Source organism: Talpa europaea (assembly GCF_964194135.1).
Source record: "Talpa europaea genome assembly, chromosome: 11".
Lineage (NCBI taxonomy): Eukaryota > Metazoa > Chordata > Mammalia > Eulipotyphla > Talpidae > Talpa > Talpa europaea.
Window position 1 is genome coordinate 96,846,415 of NC_140078.1, and position 15,900 is coordinate 96,862,314.

Sequence of the window (15,900 nt, forward strand, 5' to 3'; positions counted from 1 at the left end):
GTCCTGACTGTCCTTCCCCTGTGAATGCATCACTACAACTGATTCTCATACATAACTTAGCAGATAATAATCTGACAATTACTTGGCTGTAACAGTACATCAGGATGCTTGGGTGTCGGGCACATTCAGCAGGAAACTACTTCTAGATCCCTCGCGTTAAAGCTACAAAGTCAGAAGCTAATGGAGAAATTTACCTACACAGAATCAGAAGAAATGGGTGGGTTGTGTCCTATCCCAAAGCTACAAGATCAATAATCAGTTGTGTGAAATGTGAGGTGGCCTCGTCAAGGTTCCTGAGTCAAAGCAGTCTGTCCTACTGAAGGTTCATGGAGTTTGGCCACCTCTTAGCTCCAGTTTATTTCCTGCTGAGAAGTTGGCCGACACTGTCGCAGCAGTGAGTCTGAGATCAAAACGTCTGTGCAGAGAGGTATCCCTCAGAATACTCGTGTCTCATTATACTGTCCACTATGACTTATTTTGATGCATATTTATTTGCACTTGGGGTACACTATTATGGAATTCACTGGCTTATTGAAAGCCACGAAGGTAGTGGAGTGTTAAGGATTGAAATGTGCCCCCAGATTCACTTGTTGCTGTCCTAATCCTCTGTCGGAGTGTGACCTTATTTGGAGCAGGTTGTCCTATTACACTAAATACAGATGGAATTAGCTAAGTTAGGGTGTGGTCACAGTGGGACAGGGTGGACCCCTAATCTGGTATGACTGCTGGCCTTAGAAGAAGGGGAAATTTGTACATAGATCTGCACACAGGGATGAACGCAGAGATTGAGATCACTCTATAAGCCAAGGAGTCCCACAGATAGCCAGCAAACTACAAGAAGCTAGAGGTAAGGCCTGGAACAGATTTTCTCAGCCCTGAGGCAGCCAAGCTGCCAACACTTCAATCTTGGATTTTTCTGGCCTCTTGAACTAAGTAAGTGTTTAAGCCGCCCCATCTGTGACCCTGTTAGAGGCGCCCTGGCCAGCTGATATGCAAGGTTGTGATTTGGGGCATACAGTGATAAATAGGGCTGTGATAAATAGGGTCCAGTGATAAATAGGGCTGAACAGTGTCCCTAGGATGGGGCTGAGTTTTAGAACCCTCCACCCAGTGCTCCTGCTATGGTTGGGAATCAGTGAACTTCTAAATGCCAGGAGCCCGGCACACTTAAGCCTTGGGAAGCCCATTAGACTTGACCACACAGCCTGTAGCACCAACAGGAGAGAGAGCAAGATGCAGGTCGGAGACGGTGTGGGAGAGTCTGGGAGCTGTGAGAAAGAGCTAAAGTCCAGTTCTCCGCGGGTCAGTGTGTGATTCTGGGCAAGTGCGCTCAGCTGGAGCCTCTGCCGCGGCGTCTGCTGTGGCAGAACTAGTAACCATTCTGCCCCACTCCATGGTGAGCAGTTGTCAGCAAGGGGCAGACGCTAGACGCGGACTCCAGACGACATTCTCACCCACACAACTTGAGTGCAGGTAAACTTGACCTCTCCCTGAGGAAATGAGTGGCCAAGGACAGAGCATTCTCTCTGCTTCCTCTCCCACCAGCTGGAAGCCAGGGCTCTGGCCCTTGGAGACAGTGGGACAAGAAGGAGCGAGTCTTGGTCTTTGAATTGGCCACAGAGAGGAAAGCCAGCTGTAGCAGCAGGACCCTCACACTGAACCCTTAACACAGCAAGAAGTAGGTGTTGTATAAAGTCACTGACATTTGGGGGGGTTCATTTTTTTACAGCAGTCAATGTTAACTGACAAAAATTCCCTCCAAACTTCCAAGAAAGCACTGTAAGCTACAACATAAACACAGTTCCCCTTTCGAGGGTCCAGTCACACTCATCACCAAGTTGATCAAGCCCTCTCTCGTTATGGAGACCGAGACCTCCAGGAGCCACTGCAGCAGATAATCGGCACAAGTGCTTTCTGTGCCAGCTGCTGCCTCACGTCCCTTAGAGGTAGGACTATCATTTAATCCTCCAACAGGCCTGTGAATTCGGTATTGCTACTTTATGCCCATTTTTAAATGTGAAACGACATAGAAAGTTTACATGGCCCTAAATGAGGTTCTGGGCCCGGCCAGCCAGCCCCTGGCCTGTGTTCCTCTCCCCCCCCCCCACTGCAAGCCTCCCCAGAGGTAGAAGGCAAGATTAGGAGAACGAAGACTTGGAAATTGGCCCTGTTTCTCCATCCTCGCTCTTCACCCTCGTTGGCGGACCCAATCAAAGTGCTCTAATGAGAGGCAGAAGCCACACCAGGTCTTGCTCTCACTGCCCACCCCTTCTGCTCACTGCACTGCGGGGTTCCACCTCCAGGTACAGGGTGCAGGTAGGGCTGGTCCCCAGTGTGTTCTGTACTTTCTTAGTGACCTAACAAGTCTTTCTAGATCTTAGGAAAATTAAAATCACAACAACAAAACGTCTTTGCTTTTCCCATAGGTTTGCTAAGCCAACTCTTTTGGGCTTGCCTAACAAGCCTTCCTGCCTAGCAACATATTTTTCAGGTAAAACACGTTCAACCTATTCTCGCCACTGCTTGCCTCCATGCCTTGGGGAACCAGGCCCCACACCTCAGTTTGCTTCCTCCTCTACAGAATGATGAAATCAATTCAAAACATGGGGTTTTATGAAGATTAAGTAGACTGCTACTGAATTCTCCCACCCCACCCACCTAGATTTCAGTCTAGCAATCCGCCTGTGTGGGGAAAAGTTTTAAAGTAGAGACTTTTAAGCTTTGTCCTGGTACTAATGACAAGTCTTTCAAATCTTAGGAAAAACTACAATAGCAAGAAGTCTCTGATTTTCCCTTCTGTTCCCAAGGCCAAAATGGTCAAAGGTCCAAGTTGGAGGACATGCAGCGCCGCTAACACCACAGGAAAATCATGTACAGTAACATAAGTGGTGTGTGGAAACTGCCAGAATCCCAAAGCAATTGGTGAATGGTAAGAGCTGGGTAATCTCATCAAGACATGGGGGCCTTCTGGGCCTCACCGGTGGCGCAGCGGTTGAGCGCTGGGTTGCGAAGCTGCCCGCAGCCTCTGCAGCGCCGGTTCAATCCCCGGCTGCTCCCCGGCCACCGGAGGAGGGTCCCACATGGCGCGCAGACCTCTCCTGCCGCCCGCTGCGCCCCTTGGCAGTGTACTTCGGTCCTTCTGCCTGCTCTGCTCCCCGCTCTGGTGAATTCTCTCGCCCTACCGTGCTTCTGACTGTACCGAGTGCTTGTATAAATAAATAAATAAATCTTAAAAAAAAAAAGACATGGGGGCCTTCTTTCTCTGCACAAATGCCAGTGGGGCCTGAAATCTTATTTCAAGATACCCAGGGGGCAGAGCCAGCATGGGAAAAACTTCCCCCATGGGAAAATGCACATAAAGAAGAGGCCAGTCCTTGCTAGGGGGATTTGCTGTGGAATATTCCTCTTCAACACCAACAAATAACTAGAAGAACCTATCTGGAGAGCACAATGCATCACCCTGATGCACAACGAGATTCGCCTGGGTCATTGTCATGCTCGGCTGTCCACCTCCAGTCCAGAGCCCCAGGGTGGTAGCCAGGGCATTTGGCACTCAGCACGACGTTTCTTTGAAACTAATAACAATATTTTTTTGTAATCCTCCAAGCCAGTGACTGGGAAGCTGCAAAGAAGATAATGAAGTGCGAAGCGGGGGAATTCATTTTAATGGTTCGCCCACTGAGCATAGAAGGCAGAAGACAGCTCAGGCTCCCCAGACGGTGCCTGCATTTCAAAAAGTTTTCAATGCTCACTCAGCATGAGTTGATAGAGAATCAAGTCTGCTCAATATTAAAGCGCCACAGAAACATCCAGCTGACAACCATGCAGATGTCCTATGCAAAGACTGATAATTGGTTCTATTCATTCATTTATCTCTTCTACTCTGCCTGCCTCCAAGAAGGGCCTGGAGTGTACAGCCACACTCGGTCAAAGCAGAGAAGTGCACAAAACAGTCCTCTCAATTCTTCCTGTTGTAATGCCGGCTACAGCACTGTAGAGATTCGGCATTAAGTTAAAATTTGTTGATAATCGCTGTGTCTGTTCCCTTTTAAAGAAAATTACTCTTAAGCACTTAATTGAACTTGGCATTTACTTGAATTTGTTTTTTACAGCTATGTTTGTAGGAGAGAGAACTAAGTGAAATGCATCTGAGTAACTATCTTTGTATTTTTCCCTGCACTACACTGTAATTAATAGGTTTTTTCTTTTTGCCCGAAGATCCAATATTCTCTTGTGGGCCAGACCACAGTACACCAAGTGAAAGTGTCCAGCCCTGCGCCCATCTCAGCTGCTGCCTGCGAGGCCAATGACAAAGGGCTTTTAGGATGTCCAGCCAGAGGGGTCAGACATACCGGGATTTGGAGACCAGGTCCCAGTGAAAGAGTCATTTGGGGTGCCGTTAACTAGGATACATTTCCTAGAATGAAGGCTGGTTTTGTTATGGGACGCCCTGGACCTAGACCCTGCAGGACTAACCTTCCTATTATTAAGCCCTAATGAGAACTCAGGCAATCACCAGTAGGAAGCAGACCCTCCACCCTGCAGGGGCTTCCTGCTTTCCAGCCATGGTTTCAGAACCGGCTGAACCCTGTGTGACGGCTACACAGGCACAGCTGGCAGAAAACTGACCCAGAAGCCTCTTGGGTCGCATCAGGCTGCAGAAACTCACACCCCCTGCTGGAGACAAGATACTAATGAGAAAGGGCAGATAGCAAGCCACATGGAATGTCTGTACAAGCCCCAGCGTAACTCAGCCTAACACATGGTGATGGTGCTCTCCCACACCCTGCCCTGCTAATCAAGCCCATCAAACCAGGGCCCAGCAGCACTCATGTGAGAGTGTGGCTCAGGACAGTTGCTACCCTTCTCCTATTGTGTGATCCACAGTAAAGGCTCTGCCTCCACTTGAAACCTCTGAGGTATACTGGCTTTTCCAAGATTTGTGGGGGGTTGATGGTAAAAACCACACAAAGACCCTTCAGAACTAGTAACAGCTTCTTAGTGCCTGGCAAATGTGAATGATGAAGTACTTCCCTGACTTGAACACAAAGTCCAGGAATCCAGCTGGAGAGAGAAAGCAGTCTGTCACCCACACTCACAGCCTCTGTGGATACCAGAATGGTTTTCAAGGGAATAAAAATGAGCTATAAACATACATTATAAGTCCATCTCACGGCACCCTAGAAGTTGCAGTCAGGTATCAGGGGTGCTGAGAGGGGTGGAGTCCTGGGCACCGGACTGCAGGGCCCACCTGCCAGTCCAGACCCCAGCACCCCTGCCTGCCTGGCCCAGTGAAGTCTCAAAGGCTCAGGAACTGGAACCCTAGCACCTCTTGAAATGGGGGTATAAGTATGGCTAAATGAGGAGGATTGGACAAAAAGTGTTAGAGAAGCAGTTCAACAGATATTCTCCCCAAGTCTATGCCCCTCCCCCTGACGTATCTCCTGCGATAAGGCAGGAGGATCTTTCTGTGGGGAATTGGACCTGCCCCAGAGATACTGTTATTGGGGATCCCCCGACAAACAGTCTAGCCAGATGACCGCACCACGAACTTCATAACTGACAGCCCCTCCCAACAATTTTTGAGCTCCCAACCAGCCCTGGAGTCCCTGAGCCTTAATCCGAAAATTAGCCAGAGGTGAACCTCCAGTGTACGGCCTTGCATGAGTGACAGGCTGTCTGCCAGCTTGCTCCCCTGGGCTAAGGGTGACGAGAGAATGAGCTAACACGGATGAAAGCCAGCACACGGTGCCTTTTCAAGTGGCAGCAGGTGGGCAGCACGGCCAGCCTTTCCTTCAGCTTGGAAAGTGGGCAAATGGGCCCCTGCTTCGTGGCTGATGAATTTCCCTAAAGGCCTCCAAGCTTTCCTGCTAAAAGGAAAACAACTTCACCCAGTTCAAAGTTGTTTTTGTCCCCCCCCCACCTTTTATTTGCATTTATTTTATGCTAAATTTGCTCTGACCATAAGCTTTGGTTTTCCAGGATCCCTCATTCTGGGGGCAGCCAGCTGCCATGCTGGGAACAGCGTTATAGAGATTGAAAAGCAGCTGAATTGCACTGGCCAACAGCCATGTAAGTGAACCTGGAAGCCCCAGTCAAGCCCGGAGGTAACTGCAGACCCAGCTGGGCTGACACTTAGCAAACTTCTGAGGACCCTGGGCTGGAATCACCAGCCTCTCCCTCCTTTCTCCCTCCTTTTCTTCCCTTCTGCCCTTCCTAAGCTTAAATTCCGGTTCCTACCTGCGAAACCCTAGGTCCTCACTCTCGATCCCAATGAAAACTGAAACCCAGGGCCTCCCTGGTGGCGGAGGGGTTGAAGTCTCAGTGCTCGTGGGCTACCGCCAGCCACTACAGCAAACTGTGGCTCCCCGGCCAGGGAGGTGACCCACATGGCGCAGCAGACCTCTCCTGACTCACCCACTGCTCCCCTCTGCAGTGTGTTTCAGTGGGTCCTCCTGTTCTTCTCCCCACTCTGTCTCTGGTGGATCCTCTCACCCCTGGCACCTCTGGCCTACACCCCAGTTCTTGTATGCATAAATAAATAAATCTTAAAAAAAACAAAACTGAAGCCCAGCCCTGCTTGCACACGCTTGTACACTTGTGCTAGAACCATCTCTTGCTCCCCTCATGAACCCCAGGTGTGCTGTGTAATTTCCAGGTGCTATGAGTAATCACCCTATACTTTTTCAACAAGCTTCTGGTTAAGAGTACCTTGTAATCATAATAAGAACCACGTGGGAACCTCCGACACAGCATCGGTTATTGATGGGTAGAAACCAGCACAGAACAACCGGCTCAGCCAGCGGGATGGCAGGAGTGCCCTTCCCTGCAGCTTGCTGACTGAGCACCTCACTTGGGTAGATAACACCATCCGGGGAAGGCTCACCCCTTGCCCGGGCTGTGGGTGTCCGTGTGCATGCTCATATCACCCTTGTTGGGTGCTGCCTACAGCAACTGCCCCCAACATGTCACAGCTGCTATCACCATCTGAAGATCCTCAGAGATGTGCTCACGGTCACATGGTTAAACAAGACCATTAGACCACTAATTATAAAGGCCTGACTGGACTCTCTTTGGCTTTTTTTAAAGATTTATTTATTTATACAAGAACTAGGTAGAGGCCAGAGGCGCGGGAGGGTGAGAGGATTCACCAGAGACAGAGCGGGGTGTAGAAGAGGCAGACAGACCGAAAACACTTCTGAGGGGAACAGGGGGCGAAACAGGAGAGGTCTGCCACACCATGTGGGAATCTCCCTGGCCGGCCGGGAATTGAACCCACGCTGCAGAGGTTTCAGACAGCTTCACAGCGCTGGACTCAACCCGCTGCGCCACTTGGGAGGCCCATGACTTGACTCTTAATGGAAGTGCCCTCCATGCCTCAAGACCAGGAAGGGCCGAGGGTGGACTGGATGGCAAGGTCACTGTCCCAGTCAAGAAGATGCTCTGGGCCTTCCTGTAGGGGAGGATGGGAGGCCTCTTCAGACTACTGCACCATTGGGTCCTGCTGGCAGTCACCAGCTCCTTAGCGTTTTCTGGTGTGTCAATGCCACGCACCAACACACCAGGACCCTGTTGCCTCGCCCCAGGGGCCCCAGACCCTGTGCATGGCATGCCAGTGGAGCAAATTGTGGACCCCAGGGAGAAGGCAGGCACCTACAAAGTGGGCTCACAGTGACATCATCCAAAATTTTCTGATGAGAGTAAGGCGACAGTGCACACACACAGGCCAGTTATCTAAACTAACCAGGATGACCTGAGAAGCAAAGGAGCTCTAGGGGAGCAGCCTGGCGGTGTTGGAAGCTGCTTACTGGAGCCAGCCCTCTCTGAACAGGCACCTGGGCAGCCAAGCCTCTGTCAGGTACTTGCACTCCAAAGAGAAATGCCACCGTTTCATGGGGTATACACAGTGAGTGGTCCCAGAGTTTAGATTCTTCCCCTTCATGCACACACTGAACTCTGCCATCCTCTGGAGTCACTATATTGGAAGTTAGGTGTAAAGGTTTGATAAGATTCAAGCTGAACTGTTCGGTAAATAGGCGTTTAACTACCAAGTTGTCCCCTGTGATTCCCCATTAACATGGGGATCCTGGACTTTGCCACTGCAAAAGCCTGGTGAATAACAGGGAGGGGATCTTTGTGCTGCTATTTTAGTGCCACACACCCTGCTCCTGGCCACATGTCAGCTCAAGGGCATAGCATCATTTCTGATGGTGCTCTTCACTTGAATCAAGCATTTCATGTTGTAGGGTAAAGAAAATGTCAGGCTTTTCTGCCCTTCCGCCATCAGGATAGATGATGGATCCTTGTCCTGAATGCATGCCTGATGGCGGGCACCGGGAATAGGGTGTGGGCATAGGTAGATGGGATTCAGCTAAGACTGTGCTTTTAAGGGCAGCGTCACGGGGATGCCAGCAGTAGTAGCAGCAGCAGCAGCACCAGTAGCAGGAGCAGCAGCAGTAGCAGCAGCAGCAGTAGAAGCCAAAGCAGAAGCCGAAAGAGAAGCCGAGAAGTAACAGAACAAACGCTAGAGAGCCCAGATAGAGTGAAGACTTGCTGGGGGCTGGGAGGCCTGCCAGCCTCCCAGCCCCCCAGCCAGCACCCCTGCCTGCCATATGCCTGGTGAACCCCAAATAAAAGACCTGCAAAACTACTGAGGACTCTGACTCCTCCTTTACCCGGTCTGCATGGGATCAGAGAACCTGCACTGGTCCAGTCCTGCCTTTACACATGTACATTTATTAGCTGAGATTCTCATAAAACAACCCCCCCCCAAATCCAGCCTTTCTTCATTAACTGGGAATGAATTAAAATTCCTCCAAATGAGACCAGGTAAGTCATTCTTTCCTCTTAATTGTCAATTTTCAGAATAAAAATTGATGTAGTCATTATATTTCCTGGGCAAAATGAGCGTATCTTTGGAGTACTCTTATGGACTCATGGATTTTGATTCATCTCATGAGTTACATTCAGTTACAGTCATTATTTTATGCTCAAATTGCCCCACTTGGAACTCCTTCAAGCTGATTCCTGTGTTCAACTGATACGCCCTATTGGGCTTTAGAGTGTTATCTTGTTGATTTTGGCAAAATAAGATGTCTCAGATCTAGAACTAGCCATTTATCCAAGGAGCCTTTACTCTTTAGAGTAAAGAGTAGTACAACCAGAGTCTGGATGCTAAGCATGTTCGTTGCTTCTGTGGGAGGGAGGAAGGTAATTCTTATTTCTAGGTTCCAATAATGGAAACATCTAGAAATACCTTTTTTTTTTAAATTATGAGTTAATGATTGATACTGCCAAATCAAATAATTAATGTTGGAATTTTCAGTTCTTTCATGTATTTGTACTGTCTAGATACACTAAAATATCAGGTCTTTGAAGAGAAACATTGTAGGGTAAGCGAAAAAGATCAGGCTTTTCTGCCCTCCCACCATTAGGATTGATGATGGATCCTTGTGGTCCTGAATGCATGCCTGGTGGCGGGCACCTGGAATAGGGTGTGGGCCTATGTAGATGGGATTCACCTGGGCTAAGACTGGGCTTTTAAGGGCAGCATCATGGGGACGCCAGAAGAACCATGAGAGCAGCAGAGAAGCGGAAAACCATGAGAGGAGCAGAGAACAAGGTCACAAGAGAACTCCAGAGAGCCCAGAGTGAAGACTTGCTGGGGGCTGGGAGGCCTGCCAGCCTCCTGGCCCCCCAGGTACCTCTGCCTGCCATGTACCTGGTAAATCCCAATAAAAGCCTAAAGAAGCCACCAAGGGCTCCAGGACTCTCTCCTTTACCCCGTCTGCTTGGGTCATAGAAAACCTGCCCTGTGTCATCCTGCCCCTTACAAACATATTTACTTGATTTATCCAACAATATAGTTTCAACTGACAGTAACAATATGACTATAGAATCATGGAGTATACACAGCCCAAGGCTTGGGAGGCACTGGGAATTACGATGACTCAGCAATTTTTCCCTTAGGTGAAAAAGAAAGCAGGGGGGTGTTGCCCAAATGTTCATAGCTATCAACAGCCCACCGAGGCAAACAACCCAAATGTTCACCCACAGGTAAATGGATGAACGAACTGCGTCTTGTTCGCCCCTTGAGGGCAAGCTCCCAGGAGCCTGCTGGGTGCTGATCTGGTTATGGGTCTTCTGACAGGTGGGGGCTGTTCGGGTCACCAGGAAAACAGCCCACCTTTCCTCTGCACTGGGTGAGGTTCTGGAGGGTTCTCAAGCTAAGGGCAGGTGGGGGTGGGCCATCTGCCAGGGAGCTCAGAGTGACCTGGGAATTCAAGAGTCTCATCCAGATCCAGCCGGCACCCACCGTTTTAGGTTTCAGGCCCCACCGTGATGGAGAGCGCCTCCACTCGCAGGAGAACCCCGCGAGGCTGCCAGCTCAGCCTCGGCAGCAACCGCACAATCACCCCCGCCTGTTTTTCTGGGATTCCTGCCCATGGCTGCAAGAGATGAGGCTGTTTTTCAGGGCTGTCATAAAAGCCACCAAGTCTTCAGACCCCGAGCTGAGCTTAGGGACCCCAGCTTGCCATTTTTTCTGTAAACGTCAACACTGTGCTTGGGGGAGCTACCCCACGCCCAGCCCCTGCCCCTCAGGCCGCATCTCCCCAGGCCCAGAGGCCTTTGCTTCAGCTGCCAAGGCGGAGCTTCAGCAACAGTGACCACAAGGCCCCCAGCGCCCCATTTTCCAGGAGCAAGGAGCTCAGCAGGGCTGTCGTGGGGCCACACGGCCAGTCCCCCCTCCTGCCGCGGGGTCCATCTGCGGGCGCCCCTGCCGGCCCCGGTTACGAGTCAGAGTTCAGGGGACAGAAACCAGAGTTATTTCATCTGAAGATTTCACACAAATATTTCTCAAGATTTCGAGGGTATTCAATACTAAGAAAAGTGCTTTTGAAAAATACCTAGTGCGCCAGTGACATCCGAGGAGGCAATCGACGCGGGTGGGGCGGCCCTCCCAGGCTGGGGGCGCCTGGTGCCCGCTGGGCACCCGCTGGGCGCCCGCGCGCTGGCCGTGGGCAGGAGGCCCCCGCGGCGAGGCTGGCGGGCATCTTGGCAGGCCTGGCAAGCAGGAAACTCCCCACCAGGGAGCAACGGCGCCAACATGCCCGCGCAGGGGGCTGCTGGCTGGGCCTGCTGGCTGGAGGCCTGGTGCGGCGCGTGGGCTGCAGCTCCCGCGCCCGAGACAGACCCACCTGACCCTGGAAGAAGAGCCCCTGCCGGGGCGGCCTCCCTCCAGCGCCCCCTGTCGACAGGGTGGACATCACGCCAGGTGCAAACGCTGCAGAGTCCAACTCACAGGGCCGGGCCAGGGGGATGGATTTGGGGGTGAGCCAATACATTGATAATAATGGACTGATTGGAAAGACAGTTTGGCAAGATATAAAGCCCATGATGCATACCTTTTTCTCGAATTGCTTTAAAATGTTGCTCTTCGGTCATGTGGATTTGCAGCTATTTTGAGGGATCTGATGCCAATGATTTTTTTTTTTTTTGTATGTGATCTGATTTTATGGCCTAGATTCTGAGCTTCTGAATTTATGACTTGTGGGGTCCTTTCATATGTTATTGCTTAATTATAGCAATGATGGGAGTGTTGTGTTATAATTTCCCCATACTTTTGGCTGTTTATCCTGTTTGTACATATTTTTATATGCTCACAGTCATTTTTCTACTGAAAGTACTTTCATATGAATGCTTTCCATGTTTACTTGCATTGGATTTTCCGGGGTCAACAACAGTAGTGATGCTATAGGGAAAGGCCAGGGGCTTGGGTGGTTTACTTGATTTTCCAGTTCAATCATGCCCTATTTTGCTCCTTCAGTGAATTTAGTACAATACACTTTTTAAAGTTATCATTATTAAAGGAGGTTTAGGTATCTTCATTATTTTTAGGTATCTTTAGTAAAGACAATTCCTTTAATAAAATATACTTTCTTGGGGTAGAGGAAGTCTGCCTTCTGATTGTGTTAGAATAGGATTCCCTGCCCTCCCCATATCTTATGAATCTATTTTTTCCAAAGGCTGATGGATAAAACATATTTGATGAAAGTTAAATCAGAAAAGCTCAATCACTGTCCCAGTTATTCCTTGAATCAATGGGGGTGGCCAGGGGGACCCCACCTCTCCCAGCACACCAGCCCGCCCCATTTTCCTAGGGGTCAGCTGTCAGTGTGAATAGCCAGCAGACATCATGCATGTCACACTTGGTGGCTTTTGGCCCCATGGTAGTCATCTATTAAAGCCACACACGTATGCACGTTCTGCTTGAACCTCCACCCTGACCTTGTGACATTCACTGTAACAAAACGATCACATCACTGAACACCTAAGTTCAGGTCACACATTTCCGAGGGGGTAATGGCCGTGCTAAAATTTGATGGATGGAATAAACAGGAGGTAACGCGTTGGTGTTAGGGAGAACACCTCATAGACTTGGTAGCAGAAGGAAGCAGTTTGGCTGGAGTAAAAGGAGAAAGTGAAGGGGCAGGCAGGGGCCAGGCCACAAAGGTCAGAAGGATTACTTGTTTCTGTTGTTAATCACAAGGGCGATAAGAAGCCACTGATGTGCTTTTAAATATTTAGCACCTTAAAAAGCTTTGATGCCACAGAAGACTGAATTTAAGGGAGCCACTATGGGCCCTGTTAGGAAGCCGTAGGCCGGGTGCCAGATGGGTATTGGCCTGAAGGAGGGTGAGAGATGTGAAGAGAAAAGGATTGGAGACAAACGGATTCGGAGTGGAGGAAAAGAGTTGTCACGAACAATTCCCAGGTTCTAGTTTATACAACTCAACCAACGGTGATACCATTTGCCAAAGAAGGGAACAATGTGGGGAGGCCGGTCTGTGTCTGGGTGTGAATTTGGTCACAGAGCTGGGGTATGAGATGCTCGGAGCAGAGGTCTGGGCGGAGTTGAATGTGAAGCTGTGGGTAGACAGCAGGAGACTGAGGCCGTGGGCGGGCATGAGATTGCCAGGGAGAGCAGAAAGCGAAGGGCTTGGACTTGACCCTGAAGCCAACACCAACAGGCGCTGTGGAGGAGCACTCGCCTGCAAAGGCGATGGGGAGGATGTCCCCAGAGAGGAAAAAGGGAGTGTGGGATCAAAGAGGTCAAGGATGCAGTGTTCCAAGGAGTAGGGTATGAGCAGGACTGGATGCTGCTGAGAAGTCAAGTAAAACAAGGGTTAAAAACCTGCCTAGTGGGGAAGGAAACCAGTGAGCAAGAGCCGTTCCTGACTGTGATATGTATGTCCCCAGCTGGACTTCTTAAGGTCGAGGGTAGCAGAGGCCTGAGCAAACACATTTCCATCAATGTTCGATGAGGCTCCGCACATTATGATCAGCCAGCGTTTCTGCTGTTGTCCCTCTCCCTCCTTCCAACCACCCATTTATCTTCAGATGCATTTGGAACTGGCCACTGACCACAGAGAAGTGGGTGGGAGGCACCCCTTGTCCCTGAGGGGCTCACAGTCTGTCAGGGAGACAAACACAAAGCCCAGTGCGACAGCTCACCTGCAGCGGGGTCGGGGGATGCAGCCTGTGCGTCTTGGGCATGGCCGTCTGGAAGTGAAGTGGAGCCCCAGGCTTCAGGGGATGAGCATCTGGCTTCATCTATTGCGGAGGCCAGGAGAGGCCTGGAGAGGGAGGGCCACCCTGCTGCAGGAGCCTCGGGTCACCTTCACAGCAGAATTCCTTTCTCTGTGCAGGCAGGACGAAGCTCATTTTGGTCACTAACATTAACTTTCTGTTCTCCATGAATGTGACCACACGTCTACTGAAACTTTCTGATGGTGTTCTCTGGAACTGGATGTGGTTCTGGCAAAGGAGAATGGCTCAAGTCCATCACGTTCTCAGAAAGCTCTGCCTCCAGGGTGGGAAAATGGGCAGCTCTGACCTCATAAAATAACTTCTCTTCAAGCATTTGGAGACGCGCCATTGGGGTTCTCTGCCACCCCCACCACCTGCCCCCCGCCCCAGAGTCGTTCCCAGTCTACCACTCCACTCCACAGGACCGGTCTCCTCTAACTTGATGGAAATATTAAAATATGTTGCAAGCTGCTAGAAATTACAAATGCCCTGAAGTCTGCTGTTGTCTGCCTGGTGACATGTGCCTTTCTGCGGAGCCTGATACCAGCATCCTCGCATTAGAGTCCAGGGCCCACCGGAAAACCCGTGGCCGCAGGACCCAGGCTCAGGAGCCGGCGGGCTTGCAGCTGGAGGTCTCTGCCTCTGGCCGACAAGGAACCATCTGGACTTTCCAGAAAAAGTAAGAGTCCAAGAGTTTTAAAGGATTTATTTGATTTCTCCACATGATCACAGCTATGGTTTTACATCAAGAGTCTGTTACTACTCACAAACAGAATGCATATTCAAACAAAAGCACTCCTATCCTCCCCAAAGTTACACAGTGGGTGCCCGGCTTCTTGGGAGTGAGGTGTCCCTTGAAGTCTTTGAACAGTCTGCGTTCACGACCTGATGCTAATCATTTGATAAAACAACTTGGAGGTGAAGGACAGCTCCTGAGAGGAGAGGGGACTGCATGTGACCTTGGCACAACCACAGACAGGACAGTGGCCCTACTGCGCGCTCGAGGCGCGGTGACTCAGCCCCTCCTGCTTGTCCCTCCCTGCCACCCCCACGCCACGCCGATTCACTTTGCAACCTGTTTCCTGATGCTTGTGGTTGTTGTTTAAAATACTAAAAATTACTGGTTTCTCAGGCAGGGAGGTGATGATATTTTACAACGAAAACTGGAAGATGCATGCTTGCGTGTGGAGATACAGCTTCATATGGAACGCTGAGTCAACACTTAAGGTCATTGTTTAAATATCTGCTGTCTTTTCAGCTCGTTTGAAAGGGAGAACAAGCGGCTTCTGCTGCATGCAGTGCGTGATGCGAGAACCACTCTCCACTGGAGACATTTTTAAGCAAGATGTGCACATCATACTGGGATGAACTTTATTTTTACATTGTTGTACAATTCATTCGTAAACTTAAAAAAAACATACAAATACATGTTTTTTCTTTGTTGTCCCAGAAAAGATTCTGTGATGCCATCAGCTGCCTTCTCTAAGGGTCTCCTGCTCCTGTCAGAAACTGCTGTGTAATTAATTTGTGCGACTTGAGGAGAGTGTCCCAAGTGTGTCCTGACAACAGCAAGGGTGACACAGGCGTCTGGGGAGGCTCAGCCTCCTGCTCCCACCCCAGGGGTGTGGAGGGCGGGTCCCTGGCTGTGAGGCAGGTTGGGAGCGACAGAAACACTGGTCCCTGAAAGCAGTGCAGGGGACACGGATTAAAGGAAGCCTTTGCTTCCCAGACAAGAGTTGGGCAACGTGACTCCGATCGCCTCGCTCAATGTGCTTTTGGAAACACTTCCTGTGACAGGTTTGTGTAGGCACAGCGCGATGGGACCCCTGACCTGCATCCTGTGCGCTGCACGAAGTGGGAGACTCGGGAGGGACTGAATTTGTTCGAGAAGCCCGCTCTCACTAGGTCCAGACCTGTGCACCCTGAGAGCGGCAGGACACACCGTGACAGTTCTGGACGTGAGTTCTAGACGGGCCGTGGGGGACAGCCACGGAGAAGGAGGCCCCTCCCCCGGCGAGTGTCTTTTTCCTTCTCTTTGTTTTGTTTTTCACAGGGAGGTCCCCTGGAGAGGGCCGTCTTGTACGAGACAGCCTGCATCTTTTCTGGAACAACCTAGAGTTTACAGTTAGACCCTACCATTGGTACAGAGGCTGAAGAAAAGCCGACATATTTAATATGTTATCACTTTACTTCAACTATTTGTCAACAGTAACACTGATATATTTTGCGAATATACAACACAGAGTGTGGCCTCACACGTCTGACGCCGGGTGACATGCAACTCGACTCTTCCTGGTCACAACATCCTTT